Consider the following 19,195-nt stretch of genomic DNA (forward strand, 5'->3'; position numbering starts at 1 on the left):
GGCCCCAGAATGAGCTCTTCTGTAACGCTGTAAGTGAACTGTCTGAGGAGACACAGGTGTGGACAAAGCAAGAGACTTTATTGGAAAGGGGTGCCCGAGCGCAGAGCAGAAGGGTAAGGGAGCCCAGAAGGACTGCTCTGCCACCATAGTTGCAATCTCAGGCCTTATGTTGATGGGGTTAGTTTCCTAGATTCTGGCCAATCACTCTCGACTCAAGATCCTTCCTGGTGGCATGCACATTGCTCAGCCAATATGGATTCCAGTGAAGAGGATTCTGGGAAGTTGGTAGGACATATGATGTCTCAACTTTCCCGAATTCTTCCATCTTGTTAGTTCCTTGTTCCTTACCAGGAAGCAACCTAAGTTACTGTGGTGCCTGGCCAGCGTGGATGGTTTTGGTCAGTTTCCCCTAATACTTGGGATACATCCATGAATACAATAAAAATTGCTTAAGTCCCACTTTACTCCTGTGGAGTGTATGTGGAGGTGGGGAGAGCAGGCAATGTGCAGCTAAAAAGTTACATAGTATATTAAAAAAAGGAGTGCTGTGTGAAAAAGAATAGAACTTGACAAGAATCAGGAAGAAGGTGAGGGACAAGTTGCCAACTTGAAGAAAAGTCAACTGTATAAGTAACTTGTTATACTCTAGGCAGAAGAAGGGCTTCCCTGATGGCACAGAGACTATGCTGCAATACAGGAGACTCAACATCTCCTGCATTTAATCCTTGGGTCGAGAAGATCCCCTGGAGAAGGCAGCGGCAACCACTCCAGTATTCTTGCCTGGAGGATTCCATGGACAGAGAAGCCTGGCTGGCTACGGTCCATGGAGTTGCAAACAGTCGGACACGACTGACTGACTAACACACGTGCACGCACGTGTGCACACACACACATGCGCAGAAGAAAAAACTAGAGCCAAGACTTTAGATGCATTATGTGTCTGTGGAAAAACAAGGCTAGCCAGTGTTGCTGAAGCAGCCCAGAAAAGTGGGAAAGGAGTTTCTAGTGATGGAGGAAGGAGCATCATATTACTGATACCAGCCAGTGTTCTTGGCTTGCCCAATCAATAGAAATTGATAAGAGGTCAGACAAGAAATTCAGGCAAACAGAGGACAGTGAAAACAAGTAACAGTTCCCCTTGCTCACTCCTGGAGGCAGGGGGTGAGTCAGTTCCTTATGCAAGGTAAGGGTAGTAGTGTGTCCAGAAGTCATATTGGAGGGGTGGTTTGGGTGGCTTAGGTGGTTTGCCCACTCCTTTAGGGGGCTTCCTAGGTGGCACTAGTGTAAAGGACTTGCCTGCCAATACAGAAGGATAAAGAGAGACAGGTTCGATCCCTGGGTCCAGAAGATACCCTGGAGGAGGAAATGGCAACCCACTCTAGTATTCTTGCCTGGAGAATCCCATGGACAGAGGAGCCAGGTGAGCTACAGTCCATAGGATTGCAGAGAGTCTCACGTCACACAACTGAAGCGATTTAGCATGCATACACCACTGCTTTAGTAGTGTTGGGGCTTCCCATGTGGCACAGTGGTAAAGAATCCTCCTGCCAGTTCAGGAGACACAAGTGATGTGAGTTTGATCTCTGAGTCGGGAAGATTGCCTGGAGTAGGAAATGGCAAATGACTTGGCCACCATACATGCACATTGGTGATGTTAAGCGCAGGGGGCATGTGCAGTACCCTCTTTCTTTTGCTCCCAACACCTTGTGTTTGCGCCCAGTTCTTCAGAAGTGGTAGTTAGAATGTTTTTGGTCTTTTTGTATCTTGTATACTTCTCATGCAAGCACTTATTTTTAGTCCTTTAAAGTTTCTTTGTATTTTGTTCCTGGAGAAATGTTTGTTCAGGTGTAAGCACTGCAGCAAAGGGTATCAGGTCCCAGCCTGTCTCGTATTATCAATCCTTTTGTTAGGGGAAGCACACTTACTGAAACCACCCACTCTGAACAGGTACCATAGTAATCATTTGCATGAGTTGTTTTACAACAGGAGATCCTGGTAAATATCACAGAACTAATAAGCCACCACCAACCGGAAGAGTTCAGGAAAGGTTAAAAGGAGATACCACATGTCCGACCACCTCCAGATCCTTTTTGCTGGTATCCATCTTGGCTGAGCAAGGTGTGTACCACCAGGAAGGACTCTGAGTCAGAATGATTGACTACAGACAACCCAGAAACTAACCCCATCACCATAAAACCTGAGACTGCGGAACAGTCAGTTCTCCTGGGTTCCCTTACCCTAACTGCTCTCTGCCCGGGCAACCTTCCCCAATATAATCTCTTGCTTTGTCAGCACATGTGTCTCCTTGGACAATTCATTTCCAACTGTTAAACAAGAGCCCAGTTTCGGACCCTGAAAGGTGTCCCCCTTCCTGGAACACTTTCAAGTTAGGCTCTAACAAGGGTCCTCCTGCCTGGTTCTGTTCAGAAGCAAAGCAGATCTTTGTTGTTGTTGTTTAGTCGCTCAGTCATGTCCTACTCTTTGTGACCCCTGGTTCTGTAGCCTGCCAGGCTCCTCTGTCCATGGGATTTCCCAGGCAAGAATACTGGAGTGGGTTGCCTTACCCTTCGGTCAAAGAATGGAGAGGTGTGAGTTCTCGAAGAACAAACTCTCCTCAGCAGGCCATGGGCAGGGCTGCTTTATGGGGTTTTTGTCAACAGGAAGGGGCACAATTGTGTTGTTCAGGGTATTGTATTGTTCAGCACTTAAGTCCTGGGGTGTCAAATGTAGCAGTTCTGCACTAGAACTCCAATTCATGTTTTAGGGGCAAAACCTCTACACAGATGCCCTATAGTAAGTGAAACTAAATACAAAAGAAATTGGACCTGGACACCTATATTTTTTTTTACGGAATCTCATGTGCTTTGCCAGTGACATAAGCTCTTGTAGGCCACTGAGGACTTTGTCTTTCACACTAAGGAAGTGAGTGGTCTTTGTAGCATTTTGAACAGAGGTATGACTTAAAACATTAAAAGGATGACACTGGGCTGTATTGAGAATGCAGCTATCAGGAGGATTTTGCAGTAAGCCTGGAGAGAAATTATGGGGCCTGGAATCTGGACGGTACTAACTTGGATAAGTGGGAAGGTTCTGGCTCTGTTTTAAAGGTAGAGCTAATAGAGCCACATGAGCTAAATATGGAATGTTAGATGAAAAAACCATGAAGGATGATGCCAATTGTTATGAATTAAATAAATAAATACATATGGAACTTGTACCCAATATATAGTAAGCATTCAATTTTATTATACTGTAATGTTCTCAGCTTCCCAGGTGGCCAGTGGGAAAGAATTCACCTGCCAAGCAGAAGACTGATTCAATCCCTGGGTCAGGATGATCCCCCAGGGAAGAAAACGGCAACTCCAGTATTTTTGCCTGAAAAATCCCATGGACAGAGGAGCCTCGGAGGCTATAGTCAGTCCATGGGGTCACAAAGGGTTGGCCACAACTTAGTGACTAAACCACCACCACCATAATGTTCTCATTAACTCTACTGCTCTTAGTATGGGTGACTAGAGCAGTGGTAGTCTGCATACCAATTTCAGCATCTAAAATGCAGTTTTAAAGTTGTGTGACTGTGGACACTTATTAAATGAGCCAAATATCTAAGGAGCTAGCAATGTAGTTGGAGAGATGCAACAAATGCATAAAACAAATATTCGCAATACAAGAGGGCATATTTTGAAAGCAACAAGTTATGTAATGCATATGGCAAGAGTCCCATGAGTTGAATCCATAGGATAAATTCTAGAAAAAGAAAAAGACTTGGATGATGGGTAGAAATAAAGGAGTTCAGAGCATGTCAATCCCAAATATGCCATTTTGACATATTGATTATTTTAAATTAAAGGCACTTGAGAAATAGTAGATGCAAGAAGAGCAATCTGACCTCCTTTTTATTTCCAAAAGCAGGAGATAAAAGCCCAACATAAAAATGCTTTCTCTGTACTTGGGAGGGAAAAGACATTCTCATTGCAACAACAATCCATTTGTCAATAACCAGGTTGCCAAAGGGCTTCCCAGGTGGCTCAGTGGTAAAGCATCCAGCTGCCAATGCAGGAGACACGGGTTCGATCCCTGGGTTGGGAAGATCCCCTGGAGGAGGAAATGGCCACCCAATCCAGTATTCTTGCCTGGAAAATCCAGGGAGCTGGTGGGCTACAGGCCATGGGGTTGCAAAAGAGTAAGACATAGTGACTAAAACAACAATTTGCCAAAACTTCAAGAAAAGTTGGCTTAGCCAGAACCCTATATGCATAATGTTCTACATGGATAGTGTAAAGGTAGGAGCAGCCCAGTCAATGTCAACAAATTAATAGATTTTATATCAGTATAGTCTAAATTGATACTTTTTATACTATATTGAAATGACTTGCCCAAGATTTACCATTCAAAGCCATTGTGAGCTCACTTCCTACAACCTCAAACTATTAGAAATGATTATGGATTAGTTTGCAGAGCCAACAAAATAGGTGAATGGAAAATTGGCATAAAAAAGTCTCACATCCTTGCCAGTTTACTTAGGGGAAACTCTCATAGCCAAACACTGTTGCTGGTAATAAGAAGTTGCAAGCTGTCACTGAATTCTGCTTCCTTGGCAGCACATCTAAATGATGTACTGATTGATAAAGAGTCAGATGCTCAAATCAAAACCTCGATACTCTATAGGTAGTTACTCCTCAGAGAGTATGTGCAGATTTACATCTCAAGTCAGTACATCTCTGTGAAGTCACTTCATACAGGGACTCATCAGAAGGTTCCTTGGTGAAGATTTAGGAAAAAAGCAAGTGAGTGAATATTTGGAAGGTAAATTGAAGGGCATCCTACACGAGTATCTGATGCATTTATATTAATAATGATAACTTCTATGGACCAGGCACTTTTCTAAGTGTTTTAGGTATAGAGACATTTAAACATAGCATCAAACATAATGTAGGATACATTGTTTTTCCCATTTTCAGATGAGAAAACTGAGCACAAAGAAGTTAAATTACCTGGCTGTTTTAGTCAGTTTGAGCAGCTTTAACAAAATACTATAGTAGTAGTTAACTTAAATAACAGCTATTTCTTTCAGTTCTGGAGGCTGGGAAGTCTGATATCAGAGTGCCAACATGGTCAGGTTCTTATGAGAGATCTGTTCCTGGTCTGTGAGTGGATATAACCTCACATGGTGGAGAGAGACGTTTCTATTCATGAGAGTTCAGTGTCAGCTCCAAAAGGCCCCACCCCCAAGCACCATCATATAAGGGATTACAGCTTCAACAGATGAATTCTGGGGTGATGCAAACGTTCAGTCCATAGCACTGCCTTAAGTTCTAGAGCTAATAAGTGTCAAAACCAAGATTCAAACCCAGGCAGTCTAGCTCTAAAGTCTGTGTTCTTAACCACTGTATTATACCTGCCACTGAAGTGGTCAGCTTGAAATTTTGGCTAATATATCTCCAAAATATGTCTGGAAGGACATTGCCATCATTCACTTCCTGAATTTCCTTTTTCTATGCTTCCAAACTGACCGATCCTTTTTCTGAATGACACAGATTGTATTACATGAATTAATATATTGCATTAGGTCATGGTTAAATATTATATGCCCGAGAGTCATTTTGTCTCTTTTAGATTTCTTTTTTCTTTACTCCATAATGTGCTGTGCTGTGCTTAGTCACTTAGTCATGTCTGACTCTTTGTGACCTCATGGACTGTAGCCCGCCAGGCTCCTCTGTCCATAGGATTCTCCAGGCAAGAATACTGGAATGGGTTGCCATTCCCTTCTCCAGGGTATCTTCCAGACCCAGGGATCAAAACCAGCTCTCCAGCATTGCAGGTGGATTCTTTACCATCTGAGCCATCTAAAGTAGAACGGCAAATTCGGAAGCCATAGGAGCCAGACAGGTAACATAAATGAGTGAAGTAACCTGGAATAAGACAATTTGGAATGGTGAAGACTGTGGCACTCATCACTTTGTGGTAGCTATCTGGGAAAATGTGAACCCAGTGTTACCAGACCTTCCAATTTTCCAGGAGATGGCAGAAATCTTCATTTTAGTTAATTCTTTTCTTCAATGTTGAAAACTAATTTTTAAAATTGTAATTACTATGCACAGCAAATAAAACATATCTCTTTATTTTTAATTTTCTAATTTAACTTTAGAGAAAAATCTTTATTCTTTTGCTCAATTAGTATTTATTGATGGTCCATTATATGTTTATATATAAAAATTTGAAATATTAACACAGCTACAGAGATATTTTGTGCTCATACATGTGCAAAAATGTATGAGAATGTCCACTGAAGAAAAATGGAAATCTCATCAGGACAGGGACTTTTAAATTATTATATTCTTACATATAATATTATGTATTATATTGTTCTGTTCGTTAATTTATATTATTATTTGTTATTCACTTATTGAACAGTCCTGGTATATAGTATGTCCTTATTATATATGTATTGACATATATATATGTGTGATTAATCTAAATTTCATCAACAGAGCTGGTTTAATAAATTATTGTGCCTCCACATGGTGAAATAATGTGTAACAGTTAAAGGAAAATGAAAAATTCTCTAAGATATCTTTTCAAGTGTAAAAAGCCAGTTGCAGAAGATGTTTTCATTTGTATCAAAAGAAAATTAAACATATATACATAAATATATAAGTGAATATTAAAACTCTATAAAGTTATATATTAAACTGTTAAAATGATACTTCTGATGAGAAAAATGGGAGGTGGGACTTCTACTTTCATTTCATATCAGTCTATTATTTCACTACTTTTGATGAATACATATGCATTACTTGTATATCTTAAAAGACTAACAATGTAGCTCCAATAACAAGCAAATGAAATAAAATAACATGTGATATTATTTGTTAACTTTCAGGTTAGCAGAGACTATGAAAAAGCAATAACTGGTGAGGATAGAGACCAATGCTGGCAGGAATACAGGGAAAGGGAAAATCTCAAGCTCAGTTGCTGAAGAAGTAAGTACAACTATTCTGGAAGGCAATTTGGGACTACATAATAAATCTTTAATGTGCACAGAGTCTGACTAAGCATTCCCATCACTAGGAATTATCTTAAGGGTTAAATGGGTAATACTACAGATAATGTTCTTTGCAATGTTATTTGTAGTATTGAATAACAGAAAACGTGATAAAATTTTAGGTATTAGTTACATAAAATTACTGTGTAAATATAACCATGAGTTGATAGTTGACATACAAAGAATACACACACACACACATACACACAGAGGCAAAAATATGGTAGACAGTGTAGAATTATGGTTAAGTAAGAGGTTGATACAAATGTAATTGTGGTTTTGGACTGTGAACTTTAAATCATTAAAACTAGATACATCTTTATTAATCAAAACAGGAACTGTTACAATCAACACATATTTTGCCAATGAGAAATAAGCTTGTTTATTCCTGTAGCATAAAAATCTGTGCCTAGGGATTTGATGAACTCTTGGCAAGCATTTTCTGCCTCCTGCTGGTTGTGGAAGTGTTTTCCCTGCAAAAAGTTGTCAGGATGCTTGAAGAAATGGTAGGGGATTGACAAGAGGTGAGGTGAATATGGTGGATCAGGGAAAACTTCATAGCCCAATTCATTCAACTTTTGAAGCATTGGTCATGCTACATGTGGTCACACATTATCATGAAGAAGAATTAGGCACATTTTGTTGACCAATCCTAGCTGCAGGTGTTGCTGTTTTCAGTGCATCTCATCAATTTGCTGAGCATACTTCTCAGATATAATGGTTTCACTGGGATTCAGAAAGCTGTAGTGAAGCAGACCAGCAGCAGACCACGAAAAAGTATGATCATGACCTTTTGTTGGTGCAAGTTTGGCTTTGGGAAATGCTTTGGAGCTTTTTCTTGGTCCAACCACTGAGCTGGTTGTCACTGGTAGTCATAAAATCCACTTTTTCATCAGATCAAGAAATGGTTCATTGTTCTTGCATAGAATAAGAGAAGACAATGCTTCAAATCGATGATTTTTTTGGTTTTTGGTCAGCACATGAGACATCCACTGATGGAGCTTTTTTGCCTTTCCAATTTGATTCAAATGTTGAATGACCATAGGATGGTTGACTGAAGTTGAGTTCTACGGCAACTTCTCATGTAGTTATAAGAGGATCAGCTTCAATGATAACTCTCAGTTGGTTGTTGTCAACTTCTGATGGCTGGCAACTATGCTCATTTTCAAGGCTCTCGTCTCTTTTGCCAGACTTCTTGAACCACCACTGCACTATACATTCATTAGTAGTTGCAAGTTATCTCTGCTGCTTTATGAACCATTTTGAACTCAAATTTAAAAAAATGCTTGAATTTGCTTTTTTCTAACATCATTTCTATAGTCTAAAATAAATGTAAACAGCAAGTAATCATTAGCCAAAAGACTTAAATCCAGAAATGTGAATTAAAATGATTTATAACATAACCACACTTGTTTAAGAATGTATTCCTTATCAAACGGAAAAGTTCAACAATGTAAAACCACAATTACATTTGTACCAACCTAATACTTGCAGTCTGGAATCAAACTAACTCCCTCAATATGAATGTCAATACTACCAATTACTAAGCTTTGTAATTTGAGACAAAGTCCTGAAAACTTCTTTTCTTTAGTTTTGTTATTTGTAAGATAGGATTAAAATATGATCTACCACACAGTTGTTTTAAGAATTTAATTAAATAGTTAAATAGTTCATTATAATAACATAGTCTATTTTTATTTTACATAAAGAAAAATCTGGAAAAATTCATTAACATGTTGATGGTGGTAGTCTTTGGGTGGTAAAACTGAATGGATTATTTTTACTATCTTATATGTATCTTTCATTTTAATTTTCTAAAATTAACACACATCTTTGTAAATAGAGTAGATCTTTGGAAAAATGGATGACTGGGAGACTGGAAGGAAGGAAAGGAGGCAGGATACCTGACTGCTTCAGGCTAGGTCTCACAGGTAGGCAATACTCTGATGAAATTACAGAAAAGTATAGGATCTAGTCTTTAGTTTCATAGATTCAGAGAGTCTTTATCATTCATGCAGTATAGATCAGATTTTAGGGAACTAATAGAAGCTACACAGCTATTTTAGACTATAGAAATGATAGAAAAAAGCAAATTCTTGGATTTCTTATTAACAAATCAGAATATATGTAAGTCAGTTGATTTATTGCCAATAGGAAAATGCAATTTGGAAATACATCTCTTTCATTGAAACATTACCTAACAAATTACAACCACAATGAGATACCAATACATACCCACTAAAATAGCTAACATAATAAAGACTGACAATACTAAGTGTTGACAAGGATATGGAGCAACTAAAACTCTAGTGCATTGTTAGTAGGAATGCAAAAATGGTATATCCTCTTTGTAAAACAGTTTGGCAGAACCTTATAAAATTGGACATATTTTACCTTACGATCCAGGGATTCTATTCCTTGTATGTACTCCAGGGAAATAAACATACATATCCATGTAAAATGTGTATTTGAATATTTATAACAGTATTAAGTAGCTAATAACATAAAGCAATCCAAATTTTCATCACCTGATGAGTAAATAAATAATGGTATATTCATACCATACAATACTGTTCAGCAATATATGCAGCAACATGGGTGAATTTTAAAAGCATGCTAAAGTGAAAGAAGCCAAGCACGAAAGACTACATTTTGTGCAGCCCCATTTTTATGAAATTCTAGAAAAGGCAAAGCTACCAATAGTAGAAAGGGTATCAGTATTGCCTGGAGTCAGGCATGAGACAAACTTATCAAGGACAAAAGGCCTTAAGGAGACTTTTTAGGGTGAAGGAAGTGTTCTACACCTTGATAGTAGAAGTGGTCATACAATTATATGCAATTACCAGAATTCATCAAATTTTAATGTACACTTAATATACAAATTTTAATGTATGCTTAAAATTGGTAATAGTCATTGTATGCAATTGGTATCTTAATTAACAAAACTGTTATTGGTAAGGATGGAGTCAGTTTTTATTATCTGATAAATGGTATCCCATTAAGTCCCTTTCTCAAAATACATGGATAGATAGCTAGATAGATAGATCTATGAGCCTGGCAGGCTGCAGTCCATGGGTTGCGAGTCGGACATGACTGAAGTGACTTAGCACGTGTGGATATAAGTGCCATAAGATTTAAACTTTGAAGGAGATCAGAATATCTTAATCCATTGGTGGGGCCTCCTTTTCCTCTTATTCTTTTTCCCAAACAATGGGAGTTCCAGGATTTCTATATCAAAAATGTTTTAGGAATGTCTATACGGTTAAAAATGGAGGCAAGGGATTGTAAGGGGGTTGCTGCTGCTAAGTTGCTTCAGTCATGTCCAACTCTGTGTGACCCCAGAGAAGGCAGCCCACCAGGCTCCCCTGTCCCTGGGATTCTCCAGGCAAGAACACTGGAGTGGGTTGCCATTTCCTCCTCCAATGCATGAAAGTGAAAAGTGAAAGTGAAGTTGCTCAGTCATGTCTGACTCCTAGGGACCCCATGGACTGCAGCCTACAGGGCTCTACCATCCATGGGATTTGCCAGGCAATAGTACTGGAGTGGGTTGCCATTGCCTCTAAAACCATTTTAGTGGCAGTTATATTTTCAAATACTATATTGATTTCAGTTAGGCACTAATCATTTATAAATATATGAAAGGAAATTTCCATTACACATCAAAAATATTGGAATATATTTTAAAACTTTGCCTTAAGGGTAAGACTTACTTCTGCAGATAGCTAATTTCTTCCTTGTATTTTTACTGTAGTAACTTTAAAGAGAGAGCGATAACATTACCATGTTTTTTTAATGTTATAGATTTCTGTTTATTTTGATATTAGCTAGTCTGCCAATCCATTATTTTTAGACTCTATTCTTTTTATAATATTCAGATATATAGTCAATAATTTAAAATTTAATAACAATCAGTTTTTAGTTTATATCTCTTTTATGGGATTCTGATTATATCAAGGTTGAAAGTTATTATATTATTTTCCTAATATTACAATGTGTGTTTGAAGTCAGGCAAACCTGGGTTTTAATTCTTGTTCTGAGATATTTATTTATAATTTCAACAATATGTTTTTCCTTCATCTGCAAAATACAGATATTCACTTTTACCTTATGAGGTTAGGATTACATATATATACATATGCATACATGTGTGTGTGTGTTAGTCACTCAGTTATGTCTGACTCTTTGCAACCCCATGGACTATAGTCCACCAGGCTCCTCTGTCCATGGAATTCTCTAGGTAAGAATACTGGAGGGGGTTGCCATTCTTTTCTCCAGGGGATCTTCCTGACCCAGGGATTGAACTGGGTTTCCTGCATTGCAGACAAATTTTTTACCATCTGGGTCACCAGGCAATTTCATACACACACACACACACACACACACACACACACACACACACCCGCTAGTCACAGTAGCTGTCACATGTAAAACCTAAAGGAAACACTTAGAGATTATAAAGCACAGATTTATAGCCAAAAAGGAAGTAAGGTAGAATCATATAAAAATACTGTATTAGTCTAAAAGAAGGCAGAAAAAAAGAGAAAAGGGGGAAAATGATACAGAAAACAAATATCAAGATATTAGATTTAAATCCAATAATATCAATAATCACATTAAATGTTGATGTTTAAACATCTAAAATGCAAGTAGAAAGATTAGACAAGGAAGTAAGACCCAACTATTTCATGTTCATAAGAAACTCCGAATGTGAAGCGCAGGTTAAAAGTAAAAGTAAGATGTAAATATTTACTATGCATCTGTAGTAGTGTTAGTTGCTCAGTCGTGTCCGATTCTTTGTGGCCCCATGAACTGTAGCTCACCAGCCTCTACTGTCCATGGGATTCTCCAGGCAAGAACTGGAGTGGGTTGCCATTCCCTTCTCCAGAGGGTCTTCCCAACCCAGGAATCAAACCCAGGTCTCCTGGATTGTAGGCAGATTCTCTGAACTTCAGGGGCTATGCGCACACTATTCCAAAAAAAGCTAGGGTGGCTGTATACATATCAGACAATGTGGATTTCAGAGTAAGGAATAAAATTAGTCTTTCTCCCTCCTCAGACCTCCAGTCCTCCAGATCCCTTCCTGTGATGCAACACTTTACCCACTGTTCTGTATCTTTCCAGAATGAGTTTATGAGAGTATAAACATATATTATTATTATTTTTCACTAAGGGGAGCATACTATATTCACTGTTGTGACTTTGTTTTACTAAATATTTCTAGGGCATTATTTTGTACCATTATATATAGATAACAACTGCATAGTAAAGAATGAAGTTTTTTTAAGAGAACCAGAACAAATTCTAGCTAATGTGGCTAGGTGAAGTTACTCTAAAGTAAGACTGGATATAACTAGTTTAAGGATGCTGGACACCTGCATCTACAGCACATTCAAAACTGAGTTCACTATCTTAACATGTCACACTCCTATGCCATTACACCAACTCACACTTCTACCAATTTGTTGTTAGTTGAGGACATAACCCTCCAACAATTTGGTCTCCATGGTAATTCTTAACTTCTTCTTCTCCCTTGCTGCTGCTAAGTCACTTCAGTCGGGTCCAACTCTGTGCGACCCCATAGACAGCAGCCCACCAGGCTCCCCCGTCCCTGGGATTCTCCAGGCAAGAACACTGGAGTGGGTTGCCATTTCCTTCCCTTATCCTTCCACAAACTGCAATCAAGTCTTATAGATTCTATTCTCAAGATATCTCAATAGGTCAGAAATGGATAGTGAAATTCTTTTTGAAATTCATTGCCACTTATTCAATATATTGTAAATAAGACTAATGTAGTGGTGGTGTAGTTGCTAAGTTGTGTCCACCTCTTGTGACCCCATGGACTGTGGCCTGCCAGGATCCTCTGTCTGTAGGATTCTCCAGGTAAGAATACTGGAGTGGGTTGCCATTTCCTTCTCTAGGGGATCTTCCCAACCCAGGGATTGAACCTGGGTCTCCCACATTGCAGGTAGATTCTTTACCAACTGAGTTATGAGGGAAGCCCCAATAAGACTAACATCTACATCTAATTTCAGTCTCCAGTGTCAGACATTTTATCTATAAAATTGCATCAGAGAAAAAATTTAGAGTTACTTAAAGTGACAAATTGATATTTTTAATATTCCCATTCAAAAAGTTTCTTTTCAGATTCCTTCTTTATAATTCTATACATCATTCTTATTTATGAAAATGTTTCTGGAATACATATATAGTGTTGTATAAGTATAATGAGGATTTGTGGATCATCTTTCTTTTGACAAATGCCAAATACTTCAACAAGTCCTATTTCATGTATCCTAATAATATGCCTTTGAAATAGGAAGAAAATATTTTCTTTTCACTTTATTAAAGAAAAGACAGAAACAAAGATATATCAGATAATTAGTGCTTGCCCACAGAGTGTGATAATGACAGAGCTGGAACTAGAACCCAGGTTTCCTGACTTTCAAGCCGTTATAAGTTTCAGAATCATAAAACTGTCACCTCTGCAATTTTGCAAAAGTAATAGCCTATACTTTCACACTTTCTGAATTTCTAGAGCTTAATAATAATCCATTAAAAAATAAAAAAATATCTTCCTTCTAATCTCATTGGAAAAAAACACTTCTCAAGAAATGCTGAGAATATGTATTCAACCACTGATTCTCTTCATCAAGAATTTTGCTGTAAAATGAGCTTAAAAAGTGATGACATCAGGCTCACTGTTACAACTATTTTCACTTCTCTAAATTATTATCCAAACATATAAATGCCTTAGACCCTAAATCAATCATTTGAAACTGATCAACCACAGCTTTGAAAATATTGGAAGCATCATAAACATCATGCCCATCTGTCACTTCTCTTTCATCATGGAACATATATAGCCTGTAATCATTCATAGCAATATCTCATGGCTCTGGTAAAAGCTTATGAATAACCTTCTGTGTCCAGCTGTGTATTTCTGAGTAATTAGATAAATTAAAAAATCCAACAAACTAAATTCTGAACGATGACTCAGTGGCAACAGGAATAGTTAAATAAATGAGTTTGTTTAAGTGGAAAACCTATATTTCTCTGAAGGAGAGCAATTTGCAAGAAGAACTGAGAGGAAAACAGTTTATAAAAAGAGAATTTGAACTTGGAAAATTTTCATTGTAACTATAGTTTTATGTTAGAATTTGATTGAACAACATTTTAATTATGGTCATTTTCTCTTTGAGCTTTTCATTTCATAAATTTCTATATACATACATTGGCTTTGCTCTTTTTCTAGAACCCAATAGATTAATTTTTTATTGTGTTTAGCAATGTGTATTTTGGATTGTATGTGTACACAATCCTAGTATTGTTTTTCATTTCTCATATCTGTATCTGAGCATGTGTATACACACGAAGAAATAAATGATATTTGAGAACTACTCAGCTCTGAGGAAGGAGAACAAATACTTGATGTGATTTAATTTATCTACAGTAAAATACATGACAGAAATGATATAGGTAGGAGTTCTGATCAAGCAAGATTTACTATATAAGAATGAATATAATAAAAATAATGGGGGATTTTGATAAATAATAGGCAATGAACACTTTAAATTGTTAGTCACACAATTGGTATTATAATTCTAGAAATTAAACAAGATATTCTGTATTTCTTTACTGATATTAATTTGAACTTTTCCACATTTAATTTTTATTTGTATATCTATACAAACATAATTTTAACATAATTGTTATTTTGAGAGAATGTGTTCTGATTTAGAAAAATGAATACTTTTTATAGATAAGAAATTATTTGAAAAAGTACAGTAGATATTAATTTCATTTAATATTTTAAAATATTTTTTAAATGAAGAAGAATTGTTCTCTAAATTCTCTTCCTATTTTTTTAAATAAAAGGTAAAGATATAAGTTAATAAAGAACAAATAATTAGCCTACCTGATTTGATATAGGATTTTCTTTCTTTTTAATATCACTGATTCCTTTTTCTCTCTTAGGCAAAAGGAAATGTATATGTCCTTAATTCTACTCTCTTTTAAGATGCATGATAATTATTATCCAGCCAGTTGAAATATTCTAATGTGATTAGTACAGAATACTATGTGGACAGATGGGAGCATTTTGCTTATATCTGTTAGACCAAGTGAAAAACTCAACTTTAACGTTGTCTCTTATGAAAAGACTTTTGCTTCCTAAGACCCTACCAAGACTTCTCAGTCATCAATTGATAATTTCCCATCCATTGGCAAGATCCCATCTGGTAGATGTAGTATTTATTACTGTTCACCAAATATTCTATTTTTCTTCCCTATGAAGTCCTTTGCCCAGAGACCACTGATCTCTATCCAAAGATCATGTGATTTGTTTTGGCCAAATAAATGAACAGAGGAGACGGAAGTCATTTCTGGCAAGAACTTTTAAGATCCACTACATAGTTCACTGGTTCTCTTTTTCTTCTACCAAGAGACTGGTAATCAGAGTGATCATTGCTCTACTAGTGTAAATCCTTAAACAAAATCCCTGCCTGTTTTAAAATGAATACTTAGAATGATTGAGAAATAAACCTTTGTTGTAACAAGTCACTGAGACTTTAGAGGTTGTTGAAATGTGAAGTCCACCGAATTACCTAAGGGAGGAGATAAACCTGCCAATCTCTAAAGAGGCAAGGGAAGAAATGATGTCATTGGATCTTTTTAGATATTGGAGTGATGGGAGAGGAATCAGTCACTAGACATGAGCTGTAGTGATAGAGGGATACAGTCATTATCATAATAGTACACCAAGAAAGAGAGATCACAGATCTCTTCTCCATCTGGTTTGCCATCTCCTACCAGTGCCTCTCACTGACTGAATTCCACAGGAAGAATATAAGGAAGCATGTGGATACAATTCACAGAGAAGAGCCCCTTGGGGCTGAGTTGGCAGGGAAGACAAAAAAGAATGAAGGGTTGGTTTTGGAAGGGCAAACAGAACCTTAAACCTCCTTGTTGCTCCATTTCTAATTCCTGTTTGTTTGTTGGCCTGGTGCATAGGAAATGCTTAAGGTTTTTTAATGGATGAAAGAATAACATAGACTTTAAAACCAAAGTAATCTGGATACTAAGATTACCCTGCATTTCTTGATACTAAAAAGTAAAGTAATTGGGGAAGCAATTGTGAAAGAGATCATCAGTTCAGTTCAGTCGTTCAGTTCAGTCACTCAGTCATGTCTGACTCTTTGCGACCCCGTGAATCACAGCATGCCAGGCCTCCCTGTCCATCACCAGCTCCCAGAGTTCACTCAAACTCATGTCCATTGAATCGGTGATGCCATCCAGCCATCTCATCCTCTGTCGTCCCCTTCTCTTCCTGCCTCCAATCCCTCATTAGAAAAACCATGGCCTTGACTAGACAGACTTTTGTTGGCAAATTAATCTCTCTGCTTTTGAGTATGCTATCTAGGTTGGTCATAACTTTCCTTCCAAGGAGTAAGCCTCTTTTAATTTCATGGCTGCAGTCACCATCTGCAGCGATTTTGGAGCCCCCAAAAATAGTCTGACACTGTTTCCACTGTTTCCCCATCTATTTCCCATGAAGTGATGGGACCAGATACCATGATCTTCATTTTCTGAATGTTGAGCTTTAAGCCAACTTTTTCACTGTCCTCTTTCACTTTCAAGAGGCTTTTTAGCTCCTCTTCACTTTCTGCCATAAGAGTGGTGTCATCTATGTATCTGAGGTTATTATTTCTCCTGGCAATCTTGATTCCAGCTTGTGCTTCTTCCAGCCCAGCGTTTCTCATGATGTACTCTGCATATAAGTTTAATAAAGTGAAAGTGAAAGTGAAGTCGCTCAGTCGTGTCCGACTCTTTGCAACCCCATAGACGGTAGCCTACCAGGCTCCTCTGTCCACAGTCTTGACGTACTCCTTTTCCTATCTGGAACCAGTCTGTTGTTCCATATCTAGTTCTAACTGTTGCTTCCCGACCTGCACATAGGTTTCTCAAGAGGCAGGTCAGGTGGTCTGGTATTCCCATCTCTTTCAGAATTTTCCAGTTTATTGTGATCCACACAGTCAAAGGCTTGGCATAGTCAACAAAGCAGAAATAGATGTTTTTCTGGAACTCTCTTGCTTTTTCCATGATCCAACGGATGTTGGCAATTTTATCTCTGGTTCCTCTTCCTTTTCTAAAACCAGCTTGAACATCTGGAAGTTCATGGTTCACATATCGCTGAGGCCTGGCTGGCAGAATTTTGAGCATTACTTTACTAGTGTCTGAGATGTGTGCAATTGTGCAGTAGTTTGAACATTCTTTAGTATTGCCTTTCTTTGGGATTGGAATGAAAACTGGCCTTTTCCAGTCCTGTGGCCACTGCTGAGTTTTCCAGATTTGCTGGCATATTGAGTGTAGCACTTTCACAGTATCGTCTTTCAAGATTTGAAATAGCTCAACTGGAATTCCATCACCTCCACTAGTTTTGTTCATAGTGATGCTTTTAAGGCCCACTTGACTTCACATTCCAGGATGTCTGGCTCTAGATTAGTGATCACACCATCGTGATTATCTGGGTCATAATCTCTTTTGTACAGTTCTGTGTATTCTTGCCACCTCTTCTTAATATCATCTGCTTCTGTTAGGTCCATACCATTTCTGTCCTTTATCAAGCCCATCTTTGCATGAAATGTTCCATTGGTGTCTCTAATTTTCTTGAAGACATCTCTACCATTCTGTTGTTTTCCTCTATTTCTTTGCATTGATTGCTGAGGAAGGCTTTCTTGTCTCTCCTTGCTATTCTTTGGAACTCTGCATTCAGATGCTTATATCTTTCCTTTCCTCTGTTGTTTTTTGCCTCTCTTCTTTTCACAGCTATTTGTAAGGCCTCCCCAGACAGCCATTTTGTTTGTTTGCATTTCTTTTCCATGGGGTTGGTCTTGATCCCTGTCTCCTGTACAATGTCATGAACCACCATCCATAGTTCATCAGGCACTCTATCTATCAGAATTAGGCCCTTAAATCTATTTCTCACTTCCACTGTATAAGGGATTTGATTTACATCATACCTGAATGTTCTAGTGGTTTTCCCTACTTTCTTCAATTTAAGTCTGAATTTGGCAATAAGGGGTTCATGGTCTGAGCCACAGTGAGCTCCTGGTCTTGTTTTTGTTGACTGTATAGAGCTTCTCCATCTTTGGCTGCAAAGGATGTAATCAATCTGATTTCGGTGTTGACCATCTCGTGATGTCCATGTGTAGAGTCTTATTTTGTGTTGTTGGAAGAGAATGTTTGTTATGACCAGTGTGTTCTCTTGGCAAAACTCTATTAGCCTTTGCCCTGCTTCATTCCATACTCCAAGGCCAAATTTGCCTGTTACTCCAGGTGTTTGTTGACTTCTACTTTTGCATTCCAGTTCCCTATAATGAAAAAGACATCTTTTTGGGGTGTTAGTTCTAAAAGGTCTTGTAAGTCTTCATAGAACCATTCAACTTCAGCTTCTTCAGCATTACTGGTTGGGGCACAGACTTGGATTACTGTGATATTAAATGGTTTGCCTTGGAAACAAACAAAGATCATTCTCTGTTGTTTTTGAGATTGTGTCCAAGTACTGCATTTCAGACTCTTTTGTTGACCATGATGGCTACTCCATTTCTTCTAAGGGATTCCTGCCCACAGTAGTAGATATAATGGTCATCTGAGTTAAATTCACCCATTCCAGTCTATTTTAGTTCACTGATTCCTAGAATGTCAACATTCATTCTTGCCATCTCCTGTTTGACCACTTCCAATTTGCCTTGATTCATGGACCTAACATTCCAGGTCCCTATGCAATATTGCTCTTTACAGCATCGGACCTTGCTTCTATCACTGGTCACATCCACAGCTGGGTATTGTTTTTGCTTTGGCTCCATCCCTTCATTCTTTCTGGAGTTATTTCTCCCCTGATCTCCAGTAGCATATTGGGCACCTACCAACACGGGGAGTTCCTCCTTCAGTATCCTATCATTTTGCCTTTTCATACTGTCCATGGGGTTCTCAAGGCAGGAATACTGAAGTGGTTTGCCATTCCCTTCTCCAGTGGAAACTTTCTTCAGACCTCTCCCCAATGACCCGTCTGTCTTGGGTGGTCCCACAGGGCATGGCTTAGTTTCATTGAGTTAGACAAGGCTGTGGTCCATGTGATCAGATTGGCTAGTG

General features: G+C 38.1%; 1 long non-coding RNA gene across 6 annotated transcripts in view; it reads left to right on the forward strand.

Annotated features, from left to right (window-relative positions):
• The window catches only part of LOC138443485 (uncharacterized), a 443,619-nt gene that overhangs the window by 884 nt on the left and 423,540 nt on the right, over positions 1-19,195 (forward strand). For all 6 annotated transcript variants that reach the window (XR_011258170.1, XR_011258173.1, XR_011258171.1 and 3 more), the window contains exon 2: positions 6,884-6,983. This is a non-coding gene — a long non-coding RNA (uncharacterized lncRNA). The remainder of the gene's footprint in view (positions 1-6,883; positions 6,984-19,195) is intronic.

The sequence above is a fragment of the Ovis canadensis genome, chromosome 7 (assembly GCF_042477335.2).
Source record: "Ovis canadensis isolate MfBH-ARS-UI-01 breed Bighorn chromosome 7, ARS-UI_OviCan_v2, whole genome shotgun sequence".
Lineage (NCBI taxonomy): Eukaryota > Metazoa > Chordata > Mammalia > Artiodactyla > Bovidae > Ovis > Ovis canadensis.